Here is a 22,323-nt window from a genome sequence, read left to right on the forward strand (position 1 = left end):
GATCTCAACCTCCCTGCAACCCACTTCACTGCTGTCAGAATCCCTCCTGCACACCCTGTTAGAGCCGCCTCCCAGCCCAACCTGTGTCGGGGTGGAGAAGAGGGTTCTGATGACTTGAGCTGTGGTTTGGAGGTGGAATATCTGTGAGGGGCACTGAGCAGGAGGTAGCAGGAGCTCACCCTACAAGGAGGGGGGTTGGCTCTGGAGGTTTCTAGAAAGGACAAGAAGACTCCATTTTGGGGTTCAGGAGGTGAATTCATCTCTCATTGATGGGCAGGTGCTGGGTGGAAATGCTGCTGGTTCCAGGTTCCCTTAATTCCCCCTGATTCCTCGGGGCGTTTGAGTCTCTGACAGGTTCTCGTTCCCTTGCAGCAGGAGGACGTCACGGCCAAAATGATGCACCAGCTCCGCATCATCCTGCACTTACGCCACGTGCCTGAGACACTGCAGGGGCTGCGCCTCTGAGGCCTTCAGGAACTCCCGCTCCCTGCTGCAGGTACTGCTCTGGCTCACTGTAAATGGGGAGCTAGTGGAAGGGGAAATGGAACCCCCTGGCACTCACTAAAAGGGAAAGTGATGGATTCTCCATCTCTTAATGTCATTTAATTTAGACTAGATACCTTTCTGGAATGTTTGTACCCAAAAAGTAACTATTGTACTATACAGGAAGCCCATGATATGCAGGGGCTTAGATTAGATGCTCTAAAGGTCTCTTCTGGCCATAAAGTGTAGTAATTTTGGAAACACGGAGTGTAGCATTGGGAGCAGCCTCTGATGTTTTATTGTCTAGCCGGCTTGCTTCCTAGAATGAAGACCCATTGAGTGGGGTGATTCACACAGAGTAGCTCAAACCTTCAAAGTGTCAGGCCAGCAGGAGGACATTAGCACTTCAGGGTTTGGTTGGGTGTGGCAGTGACATCACAAAGGCCTTTTGCAGGACGTCAGCTTATTGGTCAAATGTGTTAGGGAGGTGGTGACCTCAGAGAGAGATGCTGACATCAGAGAGAGATGCTGACATGAGGGCCAGGGAAAGCTCAGAGACCCCTCTGGCTTTGCTTCAGCAAGTCTCCTCCTTGAGGTCTCTCTTTGAGGAAAGTAAGTGCCTCGGAGAGGTTTGTATCCTGTTCAGTCTGATCCACCTGGTGCCAGCTGAATTCTAAGCATGGAAAACACTAGTTCAAGCTGGCAGAATTTTATTCCCTCCCTGGGATTTTGTCCCGTAGAATCACTGGGGACATTAGGGTTTGTCCTTTTCGTTTTACCTTTTCCTCCCTCCCTCCTTCCTTTCTCTTCATCTCTTACTTCTTTTGTCCTTTCTCCTGTTCCCCTCCCACCACCGGGAGTGGTTTGTGTGTGTGTGTGTGTTTGTGTGTTGCTGGGGGTGCTCTTCACCTCCCTTTGTGGGGAGTTCATCCAAACCTGTGTGGTTGAAATAGTGCTTGGACTCCACTGACACTAGATGCTGCCATCGTGTGGATTAGCATTGGTGTCTGGGATGACTTGGGGCAAGATCTCAACCTCCCCGGAACCCACTTCACTGCTGGCAGAATCCCTCCTGCCACCCCTGCTAGAGCCGCCTCCCTGGCCAACCTGGGTGGGGGTGGAGAAGAGGGTTCTGATAACTTGAGCTGTGGTTTGGTGGTGGAACATCTGTCAAGGGCACTGAGAGGGAGGTAGCAGCAGCTCACCCTTCAAGGAGGGGATTTGGCACTGGAGGTTACTAGAAAGGACAAGAAGACTCCATTCTGGGGTTCAGGAGGTGAATTCATCCCTCAGTGGTGGGCAGGTGCTGAGTGGAAATACTGCTGGTTCCCGGTGTCCTTAATTCCCCCTGATTCCTCGGGGCGTTTGAGTCTCTGACAGGTTCTCGTTCCCTTGCAGCAGGAGGACGTCACGGCAAAAGTGATGCACCCGCATCATCCGCCACTTGCGCCAGGTGCCTGAGACACTGCAGGGGCTGCGCCTCTGAGGCCTTCAGCAACTCCCGCTCCCTGCTGCAGGTACTGCTCTGTCTCCCTGTAAATGGCGAGCTAGTGGAAGGGGAAATGGAGCCCCCTGGCACTCACTAAAAGGGAAAGTGGTGGATTCTCCATCTCTTGATGTCATTGAATGAAGACTAGATGCCTTTCTGGAATGTGTGCGCCCAAAAAGTAACTATTGTACTATACAGGAGGCCTATGATATGCAGGGGCTTAGATGAGATGCTCTAAAGGTCTCTTGTGGCCATAAAGTCTACAAATTTTGGAAACACTGAGTGTAGTATTGGGAGCAGCCTGTGATGTTTTACTGTCTAGCCGGCTTGCTTCCTAGAATGAAGACGCATTGAGTGGGGTGATCCACAGAGAGTACCTGTGTCAAGGCTGTATCCCCACTTTGAAGTTTAGGGTACAAATGTATGGGCCTGCATGAAAACTTGTAAGCTTAACCACCATCCTCCCCTGGGTAGCCTTGAGAAACCTTTCAGCAATTCCCTGGTGAATACAGATCCAAACCCCTTGGATCTTAAAACAAGGAGAAATAAACTGTCCCCCTTCCTTCCTCCCACCAACTTCTGGTGAATACAGATCCAACCCCCTTGGATCTAAAAGAAGGAGAAATTAACCATTCCCCTCCTTCCTCCCACCAACTCCTGGTGAATCAAGATCCAAACTCCTTGGATCTTAAAACAAGGAAAAATCAATCAGGTTCTTAAAAATAAGGCTTTTAGTTAAAGAAAAAGGTAAAAATCATCTCTGTAAAATCAGTATGGAAATTAACCTTACAGGGTAATCAAACTTAAAGAGCTCAGAGGACTCCCCTCTAGTCTTAGGTTCAAAGTACAGCAAACAAAGATAAACACTCTAGTAAAAGGTACATTTACAAGTTGAGAAAACAAAGGAAAACTAACACGCCTTGTTTGAAATAGGAGAGACTTGTTTAGAAAGATGTGGAGAACCTGGATTGATGTCTGGTCCCTCTCAGTCCCGAGGGCGAACACCCACACAAACAAAGAACACAAACAAAAGCCTTCCCCTCCCCAAGATTTGAAAGTATCTTGTCCCCTTATTGGTCCTTTAGGTCAGATGCCAGCCAGGTTACCTGAGCTTCTTAACCCTTTACAGGGAAAAGGATTTTGGAGTCTCTGGCCAGGAGGATTTTATAGTACTGTACACAGGACAGCTGTTACCCTTCCCTTTATAGTTATGACAACCTCAAACCTTCAAAGTGTCAGGCCAGCAGCAGGACATTAGCACTTCAGGGTTTGGTTGGGTGTGGCAGTGACATCACAAAGGCCTTTTGCAGGATGTCAGCTTATTGGTCAAATGTGTTAGGGAGGTGGTGACCTCAGAGAGAGATGCTGACATCAGCCTGGCAGGACAGGAGCACAGGGCCAGGGAAACCTCAGAGACCCCTGTGGCTTTGCTTCAGCAAGTCTCCTTCTCGAGGTCTCTCTTTGAGGACTGAGAGAGTATTAGGGTTCACGTACGTGAGTACGTGCAGGAGCCTCTTTCGAGTTTTCTCCTTTCCTTTTACTGATTTTACTAGAAAACAGACGTCCCTGTTTAGAAGGTAAGAGCCTCCAAGAGGTTTTGGCAGCTGCTCAGTCTGATCCACGTGGTGCCAGCTGAATTCTAGGCATGGAAAACAGTAGTTTAAGATGGCAGAATTTTATTCCATCCCTTGGATTTTGTGCCGTAGAATCACTGGGGACATTAGGGTTTGTCCTTTTTGTTTTACCTTTTCCTCCATCCCTCCTTCCTTTCTCTTCATCTCTTACTTCTTTTGTCCTTTCTCCTGTTCCCCTCCCACCACCAGGAGTGGTGTGTGTGTGTGTGCTGCTGGGGGTGCTCATCACCTCCCCTTGTGGGAAGTTCATCGAAAACTGTGGGGTTCAAATAGTGTTCGGACTCCACTGACACTAGATGCTGCCATCCTGTGGCTTGGCATTAGTGTCTGGGATGACTTGGGGCAAGATCTCAACTTCCCCGCAACCCACTTCACTGGGTTGCGGGGCCATCAGCAACTCCCGCTCCCTGCTGCAGGTACTGCTCTGGCTCACTGTAAATGGGGAGCTAGTGGAAGTGGAAATGGAGCCCCCTGGCACTCACTAAATGGGAAAGTGGTGGATTCTCCATCTCTTGATGTCATTGATTGAAGACTAGATGCCTTTCTGGAATGTGTGTGCCCAAAAAGTAACTATTGTACTATACAGGAAGCCCATGATATGCAGGGGGTTAGATGCGATGCTCTAAAGGTCTCTTCTGGCCATAAAGTCTACTAATTTTGGAAACACTGAGTGTAGCATTGAGAGCAGCCTCTGATGTTTTACCGTCTAGCCGGCTTGCTTCCTAGAATGAAGACGCATTGAGTGGGGTGATCTGTAGAGAGTAGCTCAAACCTTCAAAGTGTCTGTTCAGCAGCAGGTGATTAGCACTTCACGGGATGGGTGGGTGTGGCAGTGACATCACAAAGGCCTTTTGCAGGACCTCAGCCTATTGGTCAAAGGTGTTAGGGAGGTGGTGACCTCAGAGAGAGATGCTGACATCAGCCAGGCAGGACAGGGGCGCAGGACCAGGGAAACCTCAGAGACCCCTGTGGCTTTGCTTCAGCAAGTCTCCTTCTCGAGGTCTCTCTTTGAGGCCTAAGAGAATATTAGGGTTCACGTATTTGAGTGCGAGCAGGAGCCTCTTTCGAGTTTTCTCCTTTCCTTTTACTGATTTTACTAGAAAACAGACGTCCCAGTTTACAAGGTAAGAGCCTCCAAGAGGTTTTGGAACCTACTCAGTCTGATCCATCTGGTTGGGGAGGGCGTTGGGGGGACAAGGAGAAGGATAGGTCAGGGATTCTGAGGGGGCAGTTGGGGGGCAGGAAGTGGGTGGGGGTCAGATAGGGGGCAGGGCCAGGCTGTTTGGGGAGGCACAGCCTTCCCTACCCTAAAGCTCATTCAGCAGTTGGAGGCTTGCAGACAGCTATTTAACACAATGAGTCAAGCTGTTATCTTTTCCCTTAGGGCTACCATCCCTTTCACTTCTCAAATGGTGTCCCTAGCCTCTGTTTGTCAGAGGGTGGAGATGGATGGCAGGAGAGAGATCACTTGATCATTACGTGTTAGGTTCACTTCCTCTGGGGCACTTGGCATTGGCCACTGTCGGTAGACAGGATACTGGGCTGGACGGACCTTTGGTCTGACCCAGTACGGCCTTTCTTATGTTCTAATCTAAATGAACCCAAAGTTCTGGAGACAGATATGAGTCAAGGAAGCCAGCAGAGTATCAGAAACCTGGAAGAATCTCTGACTGGATGGGCTCAGGCGTTTGGTCACAAGCTGAGGTGGTTCAAAAGTTTTGGATTTTTTTTAAGCAGAATTTGTTATTGTTTCTTTAAACAATCAAACACAGCAAGCAGCAAATATTTGGCCACACATTTCTGAAACCCCAAACCATGTTCAGGTTTTGGCAGACTAATTTCAGCTTTTCAATTAAAAAAAAACCACAACAAATTTTGAAGGAAAGCAGACATTGTCCGTGATTTTTTCTGCTTTTTAAAAACCCCTAAGTTTTCGATCCAAAAAAAGTTTTGACGGAAAATATTTTCCCAACCCTTTTAGTGCCTTTTAGCACTAGCTGATGCTGAGAACCAGTGATACCTTGTAAAGGTGACTTGAAAAGAAGTTTTCTCAAAACTGAGTTTGTGCTGAGATGTGGAAGGTTTTTAAATGTTTATTTTTCCCAGGGCCACCCGGGGGGTGGGGGGAGGCAAATGGGGCAATTTGCCCCATGGCCACAGGGGTCCCCACGAGAATATAGTATTCTATAGTATTGCAACTTTTTTTTATGGAAGGGGCCCCCAAAATTGCTTTGCCCCAGGCCCCCTGAATCCTCTGGGCGGCCCTGAACTTACCTTGGTGTCTTGTGGCTCTGCTCCTCCCTGAAACAAGGAGAAAGTGAGCGATGAGAACTCCCCTGAACATAGACACTCTGAATAGTATGCACTTTCAGTCTATATTAGGAATTAATGAGATTTACAAAATTTGGGCAGGATCGCGGTACAAACAAACAAGCAGAAATGAATAGACAGTAAATAACCTGGGAGCTTCTACTCTAACACTCAAATAAAGTCCTTAAAAATATGTTTCAGTCAATCTCTATTCAGAGCCTTCTCAAATTTAAATAGTGGGAGTTGGGTACCGAAGTGTCCCTTGTTCTCATGAAAATCCTTCCCTTCAAAGCATCTCAAACTGACAACTCTGTTAACTTTGTGTCAGGTTTAATATTAGAAAAAACACACACTAGACGAATGTGTTATATAAATATTAAACCAAACCAAACCACTAAATATCTGAAATTTCAACTAAATTTCCAATCCTATCCTTCCCCCAGCTGGTACATTCCTGACCCCTAATATGAACACGTATGGGTATGTTATAAATATTACAAGTCAAGAACATTCTCACAGTATGTAACACACACAGCTGCTTTCGACAGAACCCCCAACCTCAACACCTAACAAGAGGCAAGATAAATAAAAATCAGATAAACTGTATGGGTTTTATCTTGACCTGCATTCTGATTACCAAGAATCTTCACTCCCCAGGAATGAAGATTATTTAGATAGAATCAATAATACAGAATACGCCATATAAAGCAATTCAGAATCACCATTTACCCTGACTCAATACTTTAAGGAGAAGAACACTCTGATGGCTTGGATACCATCTGCCAAGACATTGTATCTTATCGGATTCAGTGTTGTTGAAAGCTATGACACTGATAGAAATAGAGCAGACATTTGTCTGACACTTCATCGAGAGGCCTTCGGGAGCCACTGAAGGAAGATCAGTCAATAGGCAGACAAATGTAACTGGGGCCGAGCTGTGCACCCAGCAGGCCAAACATGGTTCCCCACACACCTGGAAATGTGAGTTACGGGGAGGCAATGCGGGGTAATCACGATGGACAAGGAAGCTTTCCTCACCAAGTGAATGATGGACATCGTACTGGAAAAGGGGGAGGGAGGGATGCTGATGCTCTGTGTAATTCAAAACTGAGTAGGCTAATGTACATTCATGCCTGGCAATAACTGAGGGAACATTGTTAGGGGGCTTATTCCTTCACCCTCTCACTTCCCTGGTCCTTCTCGCATGAACAGAGAGTAACAATACCCAAAGTCCGAAGGTGCAAACAATTCGATGAACTTCCAGGAAGCATGATTCCAGTTTCCTTCTCAATCCAAGATACGCAACTTCAGCTACGTGAATAGCATAGCTGAAGTCGAAGTATCTTGGATCGAATTACCTGGGGTCCAGACAGCACGGGATCGGTGGCCGTGGCTCCCCCGTCAACTGCACTACCGCCGCTCACTCTGGTGGAGTTCCGGAGTCGACGGTGTGCACGTTCGGGGATCGATATATCGATCCCAGATAAATCGATTGCTACCCGCCGATACGGCGCGTAGTGAAGACGTACCCTAGTGTCCCCCTTCCCAGCTCTGACACCACAGAGCCTTGCCTGTGTCCCTGTTCCTGTTCCCATTCCCTGTTCCCATTCCTGCCCTTAGCAAAACATGATCCCAATTCCCCCACCCACAGTCTCTGTTCCCATTCCCCCCTACTTCCTGATTGACTGCAGACTATATAGTAAAACTTGAGTTCTGCTTAGCTAGGGTTACCATATTTCAGCAAGCAAAACAGAGGACGGGAGGAGCCCCACCCCTGTCCCTCCCACCTCCCACCCCCCAGAACCCTCAACCCTCCCCCCGTTCCTTGTCCCCTGACTGCCCCCTCCTGGGACCCCTGCCCCTAACTGCCCCCCAGGACTCCACCCCCTATCTAAGCCTCCCTGCCTCTTGTCCCCTGACTGCCCCAACCCTTATCCACACCCCCACCCCCAGACAGACCCCTGGGACTCCCACGCCCCATCCAACCACTCCCCACCCCCTGACAGCCCCCCCCCCAGAACTCCCAACCCATCTAAACCCCTCTGCTCCCTGTCCCCTGACTGCTCCGATCCCTCTCCCCACTCCTGCTCCCTGACAGCTCCCCCCCAGAACTCCCAACCCCCCACCCCTCCCGCTCCTTGTCCCCTGACTGCCCCCTCCTGGGACCCCTGCTCCTAACTGCCCTCCAGAACCCCACCTCCTACCTAAGCCTCCCTGTTCCTTATCCCCTAACTGCTCCTTCCTAAGACCCCCCCCCAACTGCCCCCCAGGACCCTACCCCCACCTGTACCCTGACTGCCCAAAACTTTCTCCACTCCCCCCAAAAAGCCCCCCCCGAACTCCCGACCCCCCCCGTTTCTTGACTGCCCCCTCCAGAACCTCCCTGCCCCTTCTCCTGCCCCCCTGGCCCCCTTACCCTGCTGCTCAGAACAGGGTGTTGGGCTCTGCGCGAGCCGGAGATGTGGCTGCGCTCCCCAGCACAACACACAACACGGTCCCTGGCCCTGCACAGTGCTGCTGGAGTCGGGCGCGGGGCTGCCGGGGAGGAGCTGCCGGCTCAGAATGCAGGGAGGGAGGGAGGAGGAGGAGCTCCTCTACAGCTGCTCCGGAGTCCAGCCCGTGACTTTCCTGCAGCCCTCCCAGCCGCTCGCTCTTCTCTGCCGGGGGGGGAGAGGGGGGGGGAAATCCCGGACATTTTGAGTGATTTACAAATTCCCCCCGGACGCTATTTTTAGCACAAAAAGGAGGACATGTCCGGGTAAATCCGGACGAATGGTAACCCTAGCCGACCCAGGCTGGAGACGCGCCTCCTCCCCCCACACCCTCCTTACCTGCTTCAGGCTTCCCGTGAATCAAATATTCGTGGGAAGCAGGGGAGGGGGCGGAGTTGGGGCGGGGACTTTGGGGAAGGGGCAGAGTTGGGGCGGGGGGGCATGGGCGGGGCCCCGTGGAGTGTCCTCCTTTTGGAGGCTCAAAATATGGTAACCCTAGGGTCGGCCCACCCAGCACTGCCAGTCCCCGGCCCGGCCCCCAGCCGAGCACCTCCGGCCCGCCCAGCACTGCCGGCCCCCGGCCGAGCACCTCCGGCCCGCCCAGCACTGCCGGCCCCCGGCCGAGCACCCCCGGCCCAGCCTCGCCGACCGCCGTCCCCCGAGCCCCCGGCCCGGCCCGGCCGACCTCCGTCCCCCAAGCCCCCGGCCCGGCCTGGCCGACCTCCGGCCCCCGAGCCGCCGGCCCCCGAGCCCCCGGCCCGGCACCGCTGGCTCCCGAGCCCCCGGCCCGGCACCGCCGGCCGCCGGCCCGCATGTCCCGATTTTCCCGGACATGTCCGGCTTTTGGGAATTTCCCCCCGGACGGGGATTTGGAGCCCAAAAAGCCGGACATGTCCGGGAAAATCCAGACGTATGGTAACCCTACTCTATGCACGGTAAGAGAAGGGACAAAGGAAGCAGCCATTAAACAGAAGACTAGATCCTGGATGAAATTTGGCCAGTAAGACTGTTGAGAGCTTTGCTTTGAATGTAACACAATTTGTTAAGTTAGGCGCCAATTGTGTTTTATCGTCATTTTTCTTCTAACCATTTTGGACGTTTATGCCTCCTTACTTGTATTCACTTAAAATCACTCTCTTTGTAGTTAATAAACTTGTTTAATTGTTATATCTAATCGAGTGTGATTAAATTGAAGTGTCTGGGAAACTCAATTTGGTGTAACAAATTGTGCATATTATTTCTTTTAAAGAAATATGGACTTTTTATGAATTTGTCTTGTGCAGAGAGGGCTTGGCATTACAGGACAGATATTGCTGGGGGAACACCCTGAAATATAACCAAGGTGTGGCTGGCTGGTAGGATTGCCAAATTTCTAATCACACAAAACAGAACACCTCTGCCCTGTCCTCTCTCTTCTTCGAGGCCCCGCCTCTGCTTGCTTCATGCCCCTCTCCAATCGTTGCTCACTCTTCTTCACCCTCATTCACTTTCACCGGGCTGGGGCAGAGGATTGGAGGGGGAGGCGAGGACTCTGGCCTGGGGGGTGCAGGCTCTGGGGTGGGGCCAGGGATGAGGGGTGCGGGGTTCCAGCTGCAGTTACTGCAGCTGCGAGGAAGCAGCTGCCAAGACCCTGCAGCCTCTGGGCACATGGGTGGTCCTGCAGCTCTACACATTGGTCACTGTACCCTCTACACATTGGAGCACTTAGGGGCCACAGGGACTTAGTGGCCACTTCTAGGAGCCACGTGGCGGTGGGGCAGGCAAGGAGCCTGCCTTAGTCCCAAGCCCCTGCTGCACCGCCGACTGGACTTTTAACAGTCCACCAGAGCCACCAGGGGCCCTTTTCGACCAGGCGTTCTGGTGGAAAACTGGCTGCCTGGCAACCCTACTGGCTGGCTGCTGCACACACACAGACGTAGCTGGGAGGGACTTGCATGCTGGAGGCTGTTTGTGTGCAGTCCTGACTGGTGCGTACAGCAGCAAAGCAGTGAAAAGGGAACCCCAGGTTAGGGGGAAAGGGTGACACAGCTACGCACTAGTCTAGATTGTCCCCTGGGTATGTCACACCTGCCTTCTGCAGGGTTTTGTGACTCACAGTCTAAGGCGTCAGTCTCTCCCCCATTTGTTGTGCAGGAGCTCAGGTGCCTAACTCAGGCTTTGTGAATCCCAGTGATTTTTCTAGGTGCCTAGAAGTGAAGTGTTGTGACGCTCAGCATCACTGTGCCTAACTCCTGTTGTGTATTCAGACCGTCGGGCCAACGTCCCTTTGTGGAGCTGGGCCTAATCTCATTTTGTAATGGCAGCACAATATCATAATCTTGTGCTTAGAGTTTAGACATGGAGCCCTGGGTGAACTTGATTTTCTCTGTGAACTGCTGCATGTGAATCAGATTAAAGCAAAGTGGCAGCACATCACAAGTCAAATCAGCTTTAAGGAAACCCACGAAACCAAAAGAAGGGGTTACTCTCCTGTGCAGTACCTGTAGTTCTTCTAGAGGGTGTGTCCCTAGGGGTGCACCACACTGGGCCTGCGTGTGCCCCTTGTGCCCTGCATCTAGGCCAGTGGCTCTCAAACTTTTGTACTGGTGACCCCTTTCACATAGCAAGCTTCTGAGTGCGACCCCCTCCCCTATAAATTAAAATTTATTTTTTTTAAATTAACCATTATAAATGCTGGAGGCAAACCGGGATTTGGGGTGGAGGTTGACAGCTCACGACCTCCCATGTAATAACCTCGCGACTCCCTGAGGGGTCCTGACCCCAGTTTGAGAACCCCTGGTCTAGGCCATATCAGGCTGCATGGCCAAACAGTCCGCTGAGTTCCTTCTGCACCACCAAGTCTGAGCAGAAACTCTGAAGCAGAGGGGAGGCGGACGGGTAGTGGGGCATCCAGAGGGGGACACATCTCAAAGAACTACAGTTACTACACAGGGGGAGTAACCCCTTTTTCTTCTTCAAGTCCTATCCCTACTACCGCTCAGGGTGATTTCTGAGCAGTATCCCCAGTAGGAGGAAGAAGCTTTGGAATGGAGTCCAGAACAGAAGAGAAAATTGCGTTGCTGACTGCAGCATCAGACCTGGAGACATCGACTAATGCATAGTGTCTAGCGAAAATATCTACTGAAGACCACATATCGGTCCTGCAGCTGTCTGAAATGGGCACATTTTAAAGTAGATCTATAGATGTAGACTGTGATCTGGTTGAATGTGCCAAAATACTGATAGGGAGTGTAATGGCGACAGCTTGGTATCAAGTTGTGATTCAAAAGTCTCTGGATGGAAATGACAAATCCCTTAAATCTATCTGCAATCAAAATGAATAGTCTATTGGATTTGTGAACTGGTTTAGTTCTGTCGAGGTAGAAGGCTTCTGCCCTCCTGACATCTGGAGTGTGGAGAACTGTCTCCTGGTGGGAAGTATGTGGTTTTGGGAAGAAAACTGGCAGCTATATGGTCTGATTCAGGTGAAAATTGGAAGTCACGTTAGGGAGAAAGCTGGGATGCAGTCGGAAGGAGACCTTCTCCTTGTGAAACATTGAAAGGGGGTGTGGGGAGGGGCTGCCATGAATGCACCAATCTCGCTGACTCTGTGAGCTGAGGTATAAGTATGAAAGGGATTTTTGAGCCATTGGTGATCCACTGAATCTCTGTTTGTTTGCAGGAGTGTAGATGCCCAAAGTGCATAATATGGTCCTGGAATCTTTAAGGGGATTTAATGACTTGTCAGTGTTCTCTGCAAACAACTTTCATCTGCCAAATTGAAGAGCCTCAACTGTATTCTGAATTTCCCTGGGGAAGCCAGACAATATCAGCCAGGAAGCCCGGCACAGAACTGCCGCCACAGAGATGCAGTGTCTGTATCATCAAGAGCTGCCTGCAAAGACATTCTTGCCAACAACTGACCCTCAGCAACAATTGCCTGGAATTGTTCTCTTTGATCCGAGTGAAGGCATTCAATAAATGACTCAAATTATGTATAGTTGGTAAAGTATTTGGCCATAAATGCTGGGTAATTTGCATAGAGGAATTGCAGCATAGCTGATGAATAGGCCTTCCAGCCTAGTGGGGTCCAGATGCTTTTGGTCTCTGTCATATGGGGTGGATTTGTAATGGTGTTCACCACATCAACAAAGAGAGGTTGGAAAACAGCAATTCAGAGTCCTTGGAGGGGACATAGTATTATTTGTTAGCCCTCCTACAAGTGGGTGTCACCGTAGCTGGGATTTGCCAGATGGTTCTAGTGGGTTCCCATAGAGCCTCATTAATGGGAAAGGTGACTCCTGATGGCGTCACAGAGTGCAGAATATCCAGCAGCTTGTGTTGGAGTTCTCCAAGATCTTCCAGTGGTATCTGCAGATTCTGGCACTGGCTTAATGTGGTCCTGGAACTGGCAAAAATCATGAACTAGCAGAAAGGCATCAGGGCCTCATCTGGGAAGGAGGTCTGAGATGTGGCTTCTTTGTCTGCCCTGGACTGCTGTTCCTGAAATGTTTCCTCTTGCTGCTGGGGAGGGGAAGTTTGGGTCTCCCTGTCATCCCAATGGGATGGGGCTGGGACCTAGAGAACTGCTGACAATAGGCAGTATAGGGATTCCAATATGTCCCTTGAGGCCATTACTGGGAAGGGGGTAGCATCCGGAGCTGCTCCCACCAGGATCGATGAGGTCCCAAAACATCTCCCCTGCCCCTTCGGGAAAGGGGTGTGTGTGTGTGAGGATGCTTTGGAGAACCTTGCACAAAAAGAGAGGAGGTAGAGGGAAGGTCATCTGGAGCAGCTCCCAGAGAATGGGACTGGCGGGACAATGGCACCGGGGAGGCAAAGGGATCTGGAGATGGGGGATTCTCTATACCGAAAGGTGCTCTGTGGCTGCTACCAACAGAGACTGAGGTTCAGCACTCATCACCAATTCCTTTTGTAGTCTGACGTCCTGAGGTACCGAGAGCTTTTGTGGTACCGAGAGGTGTCTGTCCTTTTCTGATGGCAATGGAGTCCTGGGGTGCCACGGGGCTGGTGCAGATGAGGTTGAAGGCTTTCATGGTACCTCAGCAGTTGGTAAGGATATTGAGAGTGGAGTCTGAGATGACAGTACTGCTCCTTCTTGTTTGGTGCTACCAGGGTCTTCCCAGAGCTCTGGTTGGACTTAGAATCGTGGCATTTTCCCATGTCCACCATATTGGAGGAGCCTCTTCCACCTTGAGGAAAACCTCTCAGAGGCTGTAGATCTGGCTGGAGTGAATTCTTTTTGTGGAGGAACCCCTGGGAAGGGCACTAGATTTGCTCTTCTGGGAGACTTCAGAGGAAGGCTCTGAGAATTTCTCCTTCCCAGAAGAATGCTGAGCTGAGGTGGAAGGGCCCTATTTGCCCCTGGTAACTGACGTCCAGGGGTTTCCTGACCTGACTCAGGAGCAGGCTGGAGGGAATTCTCCATCATAAGGTGTCAAAGTTTGACTGCCTGGTTCTTCCCAGCCCTATAGTTCAGGCCTAGGCATACATTGCACTTCTGCAGCATGTATGATTCACCCAGGCATCTTTACAAGAGAGGCAGCATTTGAGCTGAATGAAGCGGACATGCCCCTTACAGGGGAGTCTGTGATGGATCCCGCACTTTCTCTTCTTGTGAGGGTGTTCAGGGCGCCATTTCTCACCCCGATCTGGGGTATTAACTGTCCCACTAGTATCCCAGAAAAGGGAGTGGAGAGGGAGGGACCCCAGCCCGACCTCTACTCCGGGTCCCAGCCCAGGGGCCCTTGGTATAGTGGCAAACCACTTGAACTAGTGATTCCTTCCCCTGGGCTACTTTCCTCTCTGGCCCTTCAGCTTGTGGAGCTTCCTGCCCTCTCTCTGCTTGGGCTAAGTTTCTCCCAACCCCTTGTGTCTGTGGAGTTCCTCTGCTCGGTACAAGCTGGGTTTCCCTTTACCAAGGGTCTTGGGCTTCTGGCCCGCCACTGCACTTTTCCAAACTCTCCTCTGCTTCCCTCCAAACTGCTCTCCTTCAAACTGCTCTCTGCTCCAACAACAAAGCACTCTGCTTCAGTTCCTCCAACTGTCTGATTGAAGCAGGGGGGTTTTTATCAGGTGACTGGCTTCAGGTGCTCTAATTGGTCTAATTGGCTTCAGGTGCACTAATTAAACTGTAGCAGCGTCTCTTCCCTCTACAGGAAATATGGTTCTCAACATCCTGGGGCTTCCATATAGCCCATCTATCACTCTCCTGCTGCCATCTGGCCATGCTGTATCACAATATATATACCTTTATTTTCTATCAAATGGAGAACAAATACCTAACAAACTGACTAATAAAAAGATACAAGCTACTGTGGTAGATCAGAAGCAGATATACTTGGGGGATGGTTTGCACGCGCAACCTGATATTGCCTTGTCAAGGCTGATTCCCCATTCCGGCACTTTGAGTGCAGAGGGTGGGGGCCCGCAAGGATTTTAAAAGTTAATACTGGCCACTCCAGGCTTCTAAACTCCCAAGGTTACAGTTTCTCTCTGACCTTGGCTTGGTAAACACTGCCATCAACCAAATGCAAAACCCTTTTTGGAACCCAAGAAGACACCCTTGGGAATTCCTTCTGGTGAGGTACCCTCAAGCCCTTTCACCTCCGCCCCCTTTGGGGAAGAGCTGAGAAAGAAAACAAAGGAAATTAGCTGTTGCCACCAGTTAATTAAACATGTGCACAAATCTCTTAGGACACCAAAAATCCAATCATGTGCTATACAACAGCGCTTCTGGGATTATCCGTTTCAGTCTAACATCTCTTTCTACCTTCTTCAGACTCACTCTTTTCAGCCGCCTCTATGAATTTCTCTTTTCTAAAGTCTTTGTAGTCTTCTTTGATCTTCACACAAATTCCTTTGCACAGTGTTCTGTATTCTTTGCCCATTTTTCCTTCTAATTTCATGCGCACCGTCCTTGCCATCAGATTCACAATTTCCTCACTGATCCTCTGCTTGCATCCCAACATTTTCAATGCTTTTCCCTTCTTAGCTGCTGAGATTAGCTGTGAGATAAACTATTCAGAGGCCTCATCGATGTCCTTGTTGACCTTTATACTCAAGGTTCATTTCACTCACTTCCTGTACAAATGCCTCTTCGTTGAAGTGCCATTTTTGCTTCAGTTTCTGGCTATCTCTCAACTTCATAGACATTGTCAACACATATTTTGAGCGGAACATATTTTGAGCGGGCTGATCCTGTGAAAATGATTCGTTCTCGTATTGTCGCTACATCATTAAAGATTCTTCTGGTATCCGTCTTTATATAATCAATCTGATTCAGTGCGACTCCATCCAGATGTTTCCTTGTCCACTGCCGACAAGGTTCTTTTTCAAATATTGTGTTCATTATGTGGAGATGGTTTGCCTCTCCGAATGCAACCAGACAATCATTTCTTACACCTTTACTGAATTTTCTCACATACTTTTCTTTTTCAATCTTTTTTCCACTTACTATTGCATTGAAGTCCCCTTGGATAATTGTGTAGGTGGATCTTTTCTGCATTACCTCCTCCAGCTCTTCGTAGATATGGTCCATTTCTTCATCTTCCTCTTGCTGCGTGGGAGCATACACCTGAATAATTTGAATCGTTCTCCTTCATTTTATCTGAAGCGTGAGACCTGCTATTTGGGGTGACACGATGTTGCCGCTAACTATCCTTGGAACTGTTTCTTTCCTGACAATGACTCCTACACCGCCAATCCTTGCTCTATTGTCAAGTGATCTTCCTAGGAATACTTGCTCTCAGCTTTTCCATTGTGCAATGAGGTCTTTTATTCTTGTGTCAGAGGGGTAGCCGTGTTAGTCTGGATCTGTAAAAAGCAACAAAGAGTCCTGTGGCACCTTAAAGACTAACAGATGTAGTGGAGCATAAGCTTTTGTGGGTGAATGCCCACTTCATCAGATGCATGTCTTTTATTCTTGTTTCACATAACCCTATGACCTCGGCTTTTATTGATTTTCTGACTTCAATGTAAATGTCGATATATGAATCGGATGACAGTGTTCTTGTGTTGTGACTTGCAACAAATAGTTAGACTAGCCTCTGTTTTTCGTCCTGTGTTATCCCAGGTCAGGCTGACGCATGAGTCTGAGCTGTTTTCCAGTTTATTCTGCATTGTGTGGCTTGTTTGGCAGGAGAATCTTGCAGCAGTGCATTCGGGGTGCCAACCCTTGTGTCCTGTAGCTGCGGTACCCCCTCCACTTTGGCCAGGTTGCCCTAGCTTAATAGAGGTATGGTCAGACTACCTACTACCCTGGAGGCTAGCTCAACACCATCTCAGCTTGGTAAGACCTGCCACAGCATATGCTCTGCCGTACTTCAAACCCCTTTCACCCTCACACCAATGCTGAAGTAGGGAGGCAGGATTTTTTGGGGGGGGGGGGCCCTCATGCCCTTCCCAAATGGGAGAGTTTAATTCTCAGCACTCTACATTCAGCATTTTCTGCTTTGCTGTCAAGAGGACCCCTGCCCCCAACACAGACAGACAAACTTAACGGTGCCCCCTTCAATCCCTGCCCTCAGTGGTCCCTCAGGGAGATTGCATTACTTTACCCTCCCTCCACCTCTGCCAACCAGCATCAAGTATCTCCCAGCTCAATGGTGCTACTCAGGCACCGCCAGGGTCCATGGGATGTTATGAATGGGAGCACTGATCTGGAGCTCAGTAAGGCACAGAGACAAGGGCAGTTAGGTGGAGGAGCTGTGAGGTGCTGCCATATTCCCAGTTCCTATTGCCATCCTCACAGGGGCAGAATCGCTACTGGTCCCCCAGAATAGCTGTGTCTCATTTATGATGATAAACAGATATCTGCCTACACTATCCGCAAATCCTGAACCAGCAATCACAGTCCTCGGTAAACACCCACATCAGGAATGTGACAGAGCAATGAATATATGAGAGCAGGTGAGGGACTGAGATGTGGCACATTGAACAAACGGGAAATTGATGGAGAATACTTAGAAAATCGTGACAGTGACGCCACCTGCCAGTCCCAACCTTTTCCCAGCTGGTACAATCCTGTCCCAGCTGGGGACACATGTGGGTATGTTATAAATACTGCAGTAAGGAACATCCTCACAGTATGTAAGACACACGCCGCTGCTTTCACCAAACGCCAACCTCCTCCCCTGAGAAGAACCGACGTTCATCCAGAGCCAAAGGAATAAACTTGAAGGATGTTTTGCCCCTACCACAAAAGGAGATTGGATCTGACCTGGGTTTGGTGGTGTTGAAAACTGTTAGACAAGTGGGGAAATGCTTGGCCTAGACTGGGAGAGACTGGCCAGTTGTCTCACAGTTCATGGAAAGGCCTTCAAGGGCCCTAGTGCAGAGAGCCTTTAACAGGCAATAAATGTCATTGGGGCCCAGGGTGCGTATCATTCCTGGATCCCCACACGGGATGACAGACACCTGGAAATGTGAGTTACAGGAGATGGACTGGGAACAGTCACAGTCTAGACAGGGGAGTGCTCTGAAACAGACTGAACGATGGACCACCCCTTCATATGGGAAGAGGGAGGGATTCATTCTCTTCTGAACAGAGTGTAGCTGTGCAAATATTGTCTGGATGCCTTGAGTAACTCCATGGTCAATAGGCTAATGCAGATTCACTCCTGGCCAGAACTCAGAGGCATCCCAAACAAAGAGTGTAGAGACAGGGCCCTAGCCCAGAGAACTGGCTCAACTGCCAGTCCCTCAGAGAACTGACACAAGCTACTGAATCTCTTGGAGGCTAACGCTGAAGGCGCGAAGCTCTGAGATGAGGGCAGCTGTAATCCAGTATCTCCAAAGATGGGCTTTTATTCTTCAGCTTTCACCTCATTATCTAGTCCTCCTGGCCTCATTAGGCTGCTGTAGTGACTCTCCAGACTGAAGGTGTGTGAAGCACTTGGAGCTTCCTGTAATAATCTATGAATACTTAAGGCCCTTCGGTTTTAGTTTTTCAAATTTTTTTTAATTGCCTGGGTTTTACAAAAGCTGTTATTCAGTTTTTACTATTTTCATCCAATTTTTGGACCTCTCCAGTATATGAAAATACAGATTATGTTAAGAACAGCCAATACATTATATTAGATAAATGTGTTTATGTCAATAACAAATTAGCCTAAATGGAAAGGTGATGCTGTCTGTTAAAATAAGGCAATGTAGTGGAAGATCTACACACACACACGCATCCACATATGTAAGCAGGGTCTGAATGAATTCCCGACAGCTAGCTGGGAGTGGGAGAGAGTTCAGGAAAAAACTGTTTACATGAACACACCTAGGCTATGGCTACACTGGCGCTTTACAGCGCTGCAACTTTCTCGCTCAGGGGTGTGAAAAAACACCCCCCTGAGTGCAGCAAGTTACAGCGCTGTAAAATGCCAGTGTAAACAGTGCCCCATCACTGGGAGCCGCGCTCCCAGCGCTGTAAGCTAATCCCCTTGGGGAGGTGGAGTACCTGCAGCGGTGGGAGAGCTCTCTCCCAGTGCTGGCGCCGCGACCACACTCGCACTTCAAAGCGCTGCCGTGGGAGCGCTCCTGCAGCGGCGCCTTGGAGTTTCGAGTGTAGCCATGCCCCTACTCTGCCTAGATATACAGCAGATGGAGCTGTGTTGCTCAAATAAATCAACTTTGGCTGGTGCTGGGTTACAAATCACTCTAGTACTGAATGAAGGAGTAGTGAAATATTGTTTCAATGATGTCATTATTGTAGGAACAACGGGGAGCAGAACTGTGCTTAACCTGTCCCAAATGAGGGGGGTCACCATCAGCTGACCAGCTTGTTAAGCCAGGGCCTGGAATGCCAGAGGCCTATGAAAGTAAGGGGGGACAGATGTACCAATCAGGAAGTGTGGAGTCTTCTTAAGGGTCTCTGGTCTGGTTTAACCTGTTCCTCCCCACTGTTCAAAGAGAGAGCTAAATAGACTTCATTAGGAGCCCCTTCGTTATTTTAAAATCTCAGTTGGAGCTGAAATCAGTTGTGGTTGGGCAGTGTCTCTGCCCACCCTGCTAAGAGCTAAAAATCACTGAGAGCTAAAATTGCTTGTGGTGGGACCGTGTTTGTGCCCAGAGCTGAAAATCACTAAGAGACTGACCTGCAGACGTCACAGCATGAGAGGCAGGTGGCAGTAGAAGGTGACTGACAGTCAGCTGGCGAGGTGGCAATTGGCAGAGCCCGGAGGTGAGGCGCAGTGACGAAGAAGAGCGGGGCACCAATCGGCTGTCAATGCAGCTGGCAAAGAGGAGCGGCACGCAAGTGCTCGGGCAACAGAGCGAGTAATGTGCCTCTTTTACCCGCACCCTCCACCCAGGGTGGGAGGTGAATTCTGCAGATGCACCTCTGGACTCTGGGTCTGCACTGTAAGGCCTGGTCCACATTGGGGGACGGGGGGTCGATCTAAGATACGGAACTTCAGCTACGAGAATAGTGTAGCTGAAGTCGACATATCCTAGATCAACTTAGAATTACTTCGCGTCCTTGCGGCGCGGGATCGATGGCCGCGGCTCCCCCGTCGACTTTGCTTCCGCCTCTCGCCAAGCTGGAGTTCAGCAGTCGACGGGAGAACAATCAGGGATCAATTTATCATGTCTATACTACACACGATAAATCAATCCCCGATACATCGATTGCTACCCGCTGAGCCGGCGGGTAGTGTGGTGTGCAGAAAAGGGACGGACACGTGAAAGGGACTTTTGGGTTGCTGGACTTAAGAACCTGAGGGAGAAGGACACAGCCCAACTTATTTGTAGGTGGGTCTTTTGCTCATGGTTTATGTTATGAACCCTCCATTTTCCCAAATTAATGCTGAGTTACTTCCCTCCTTTCATTAAAAGTTTCTCTGCTACACTCAGACTCTGTTTGTGAGAGGGGCAGTATTTCCTCTAGAGGTGCCCAGGTCACTGGGTGGAGGCTCAAACCAGTTTTGTGTTGTATTGACTGGCAGAAGGGTTCCACTTGCATACTTGTACATACTAGTTGCTTTAAGACTGAGCCGATCACAACACATCTTCTAATCTTCTCTTGCTCTGGCCATCCTTCGCCATGTTTGTCCATAGGTCCTTGTTAAGAAATCATCCCACCGGAGGCCAATCGCATGGCTGTTTCAGTTCTCGCGGATGCCACTCAGATATAGCTGCAGTCCATCTGTTGTCACTGAGTCAGGCCACATGTCCCGCCCACCGCATTTTGTGGAGCTTGCTTTTGACAACATCTCAGACTCCAGACTGCTGCCTAATTATTTCATTGGGGATGCGATTGCGGAGCGAAATGCCCAAAAATGTTCATTCCATTGCCCTCTGTGTGACAGACAGTTGATATTTTTCAGTCTTCATCAGCGACCGTGTTTCGCTGCCATATAGCATCGCTGGAAGCACGGTCAAGTTAAAAAGATTTGCACGAGTTGTTTTGCTGATCTTTCCTTGGAAGATGTCCCTGATGTCGTTGAATGTGCACCATCCAGCTTTTTTTCCTGCGCGACAGTTTGCCTTTCTGATCGTGGCGCATCTTGACTTCCTGGCCCAAATAAACGTATTTGTCAGCCTCTTGGATCTGCTCTTCTCCCTGAGTAATTTGGGTTCTTGGCAGAACATCTGATCTCATATATTTTGTTTTCGACTGGTTCATTTTTAATCCTACTTGACTACTTTTCGCAGTCAGTTCTTTAAGCATTCTCTCAAGCTGGACTGTATTTTCAGCTATCAGCTAAATACAGTTATTAAATACATTAAAGCATTAAACTGTTTTTACTTTCAATACTCTGACTTTTCTTCTGTCCTCCCGGCCCCCATTATTGCCCCAGGAAACTGTGAAGTTATTTTTTTTGCACCAATTTTCACCCACTTTTACATTAAATAAATTCCCAGGACATTTTAAAATAAAAACTGAAAATGAGAGGCCTTGTGAATACTGTGTTTTGGCCAGTGTACTGTGATTTTTACTGTGTGATGATATCGATTTAGTGTAAGAAGAAATTACTCATCTTGTGCAGTAACGATGGTTCTTCGAGATGTGTGTCCCTGTGGGTGCTCCACTCTAGGTGTCGGTGCGTCTGTGCGCTGGAGATCAGAGATTTCTCGCAGCAGTACTGGGTAGGGGGAAGGGCAGCCACTGGCACCTCCTATAGCGTGCGCCCCCCTGACTGTCCCCTCAGTTCCTTCTCTACTGGAAGTAGATGAGAGGAGAGTGGGTAGTGGAATACCCACAGGGACACACAACTCAAAGAACCATAGTTATTGCACATGGTGAGTAACTTCTTCTTCTTCATCGAGTGGTGTCCCTGTGGGTGCGCCACTCAAGGTGCTTGTAAAGCAGTACCCCTCCAGGGTGGTAGGGGTTAGGAGTTATGTATAAGTGTGTTATGAGAGCATTGTAAGGCCAACAATAGAGTCTGAGACTAGGCCTTGGGTGATAGCATAATGCTTTACAAAAGTGAGCTCCGATGTCCAGGTTGCAGCTCTACAAACATCTATTAAGGGGACATTGTTCAAGAGTGCAATCGATGTCACCGTGGCTCGCGTTGAGTGGGATCTGATGCCCATGGTGGGTTCTTTGTGATGCAGGTGGTAGCAAGTTTGAATACAGGTAGAGACCCATTTTAGACAGTCTCTGCGTCGATATTGTAGAGCCCTTGGAGCACTCTGCTGTAGAGACGAATAGTCTTGGTGACTTGCGAAATGGTTTAGTTCTGTCCAAGTAGAAGGCTACAGCCAGTCTGACATCCAGCATGTGCAATGTTGCTTCTCGGGAGTCATTATGTGGCTTGGGCTGGAAGGCAGGTAAGTGTATGGTTTGGGTAATATGAACATTTGTAGCCACTTTGGGCAAGAATTTTGGGTGAGGACATGACATGATTTTGTCTTTGGTAAATACAGTGTACAGTCATTCAGTCATCGATGCTCCTATTTTGCTGACACGTCTGGCAGA

The 22,323-nt window shown here is 49.4% G+C and overlaps 1 long non-coding RNA gene across 1 annotated transcript; it reads left to right on the forward strand.

Moving 5' to 3' along the window:
- Positions 1 to 389: 389 nt before the first annotated feature.
- LOC135977773 (uncharacterized) lies at positions 390 to 12,346 on the forward strand. The gene is made up of 3 exons (XR_010595217.1): positions 390 to 496; positions 1,882 to 2,000; positions 12,070 to 12,346. It is a non-coding gene; the product is annotated as an uncharacterized LOC135977773 (long non-coding RNA).
- Positions 12,347 to 22,323: the final 9,977 nt, after the last annotated feature.

The sequence above is a fragment of the Chrysemys picta genome, unplaced genomic scaffold (genome assembly GCF_011386835.1).
Source record: "Chrysemys picta bellii isolate R12L10 unplaced genomic scaffold, ASM1138683v2 scaf34, whole genome shotgun sequence".
NCBI classification, from domain to species: domain Eukaryota; kingdom Metazoa; phylum Chordata; order Testudines; family Emydidae; genus Chrysemys; species Chrysemys picta.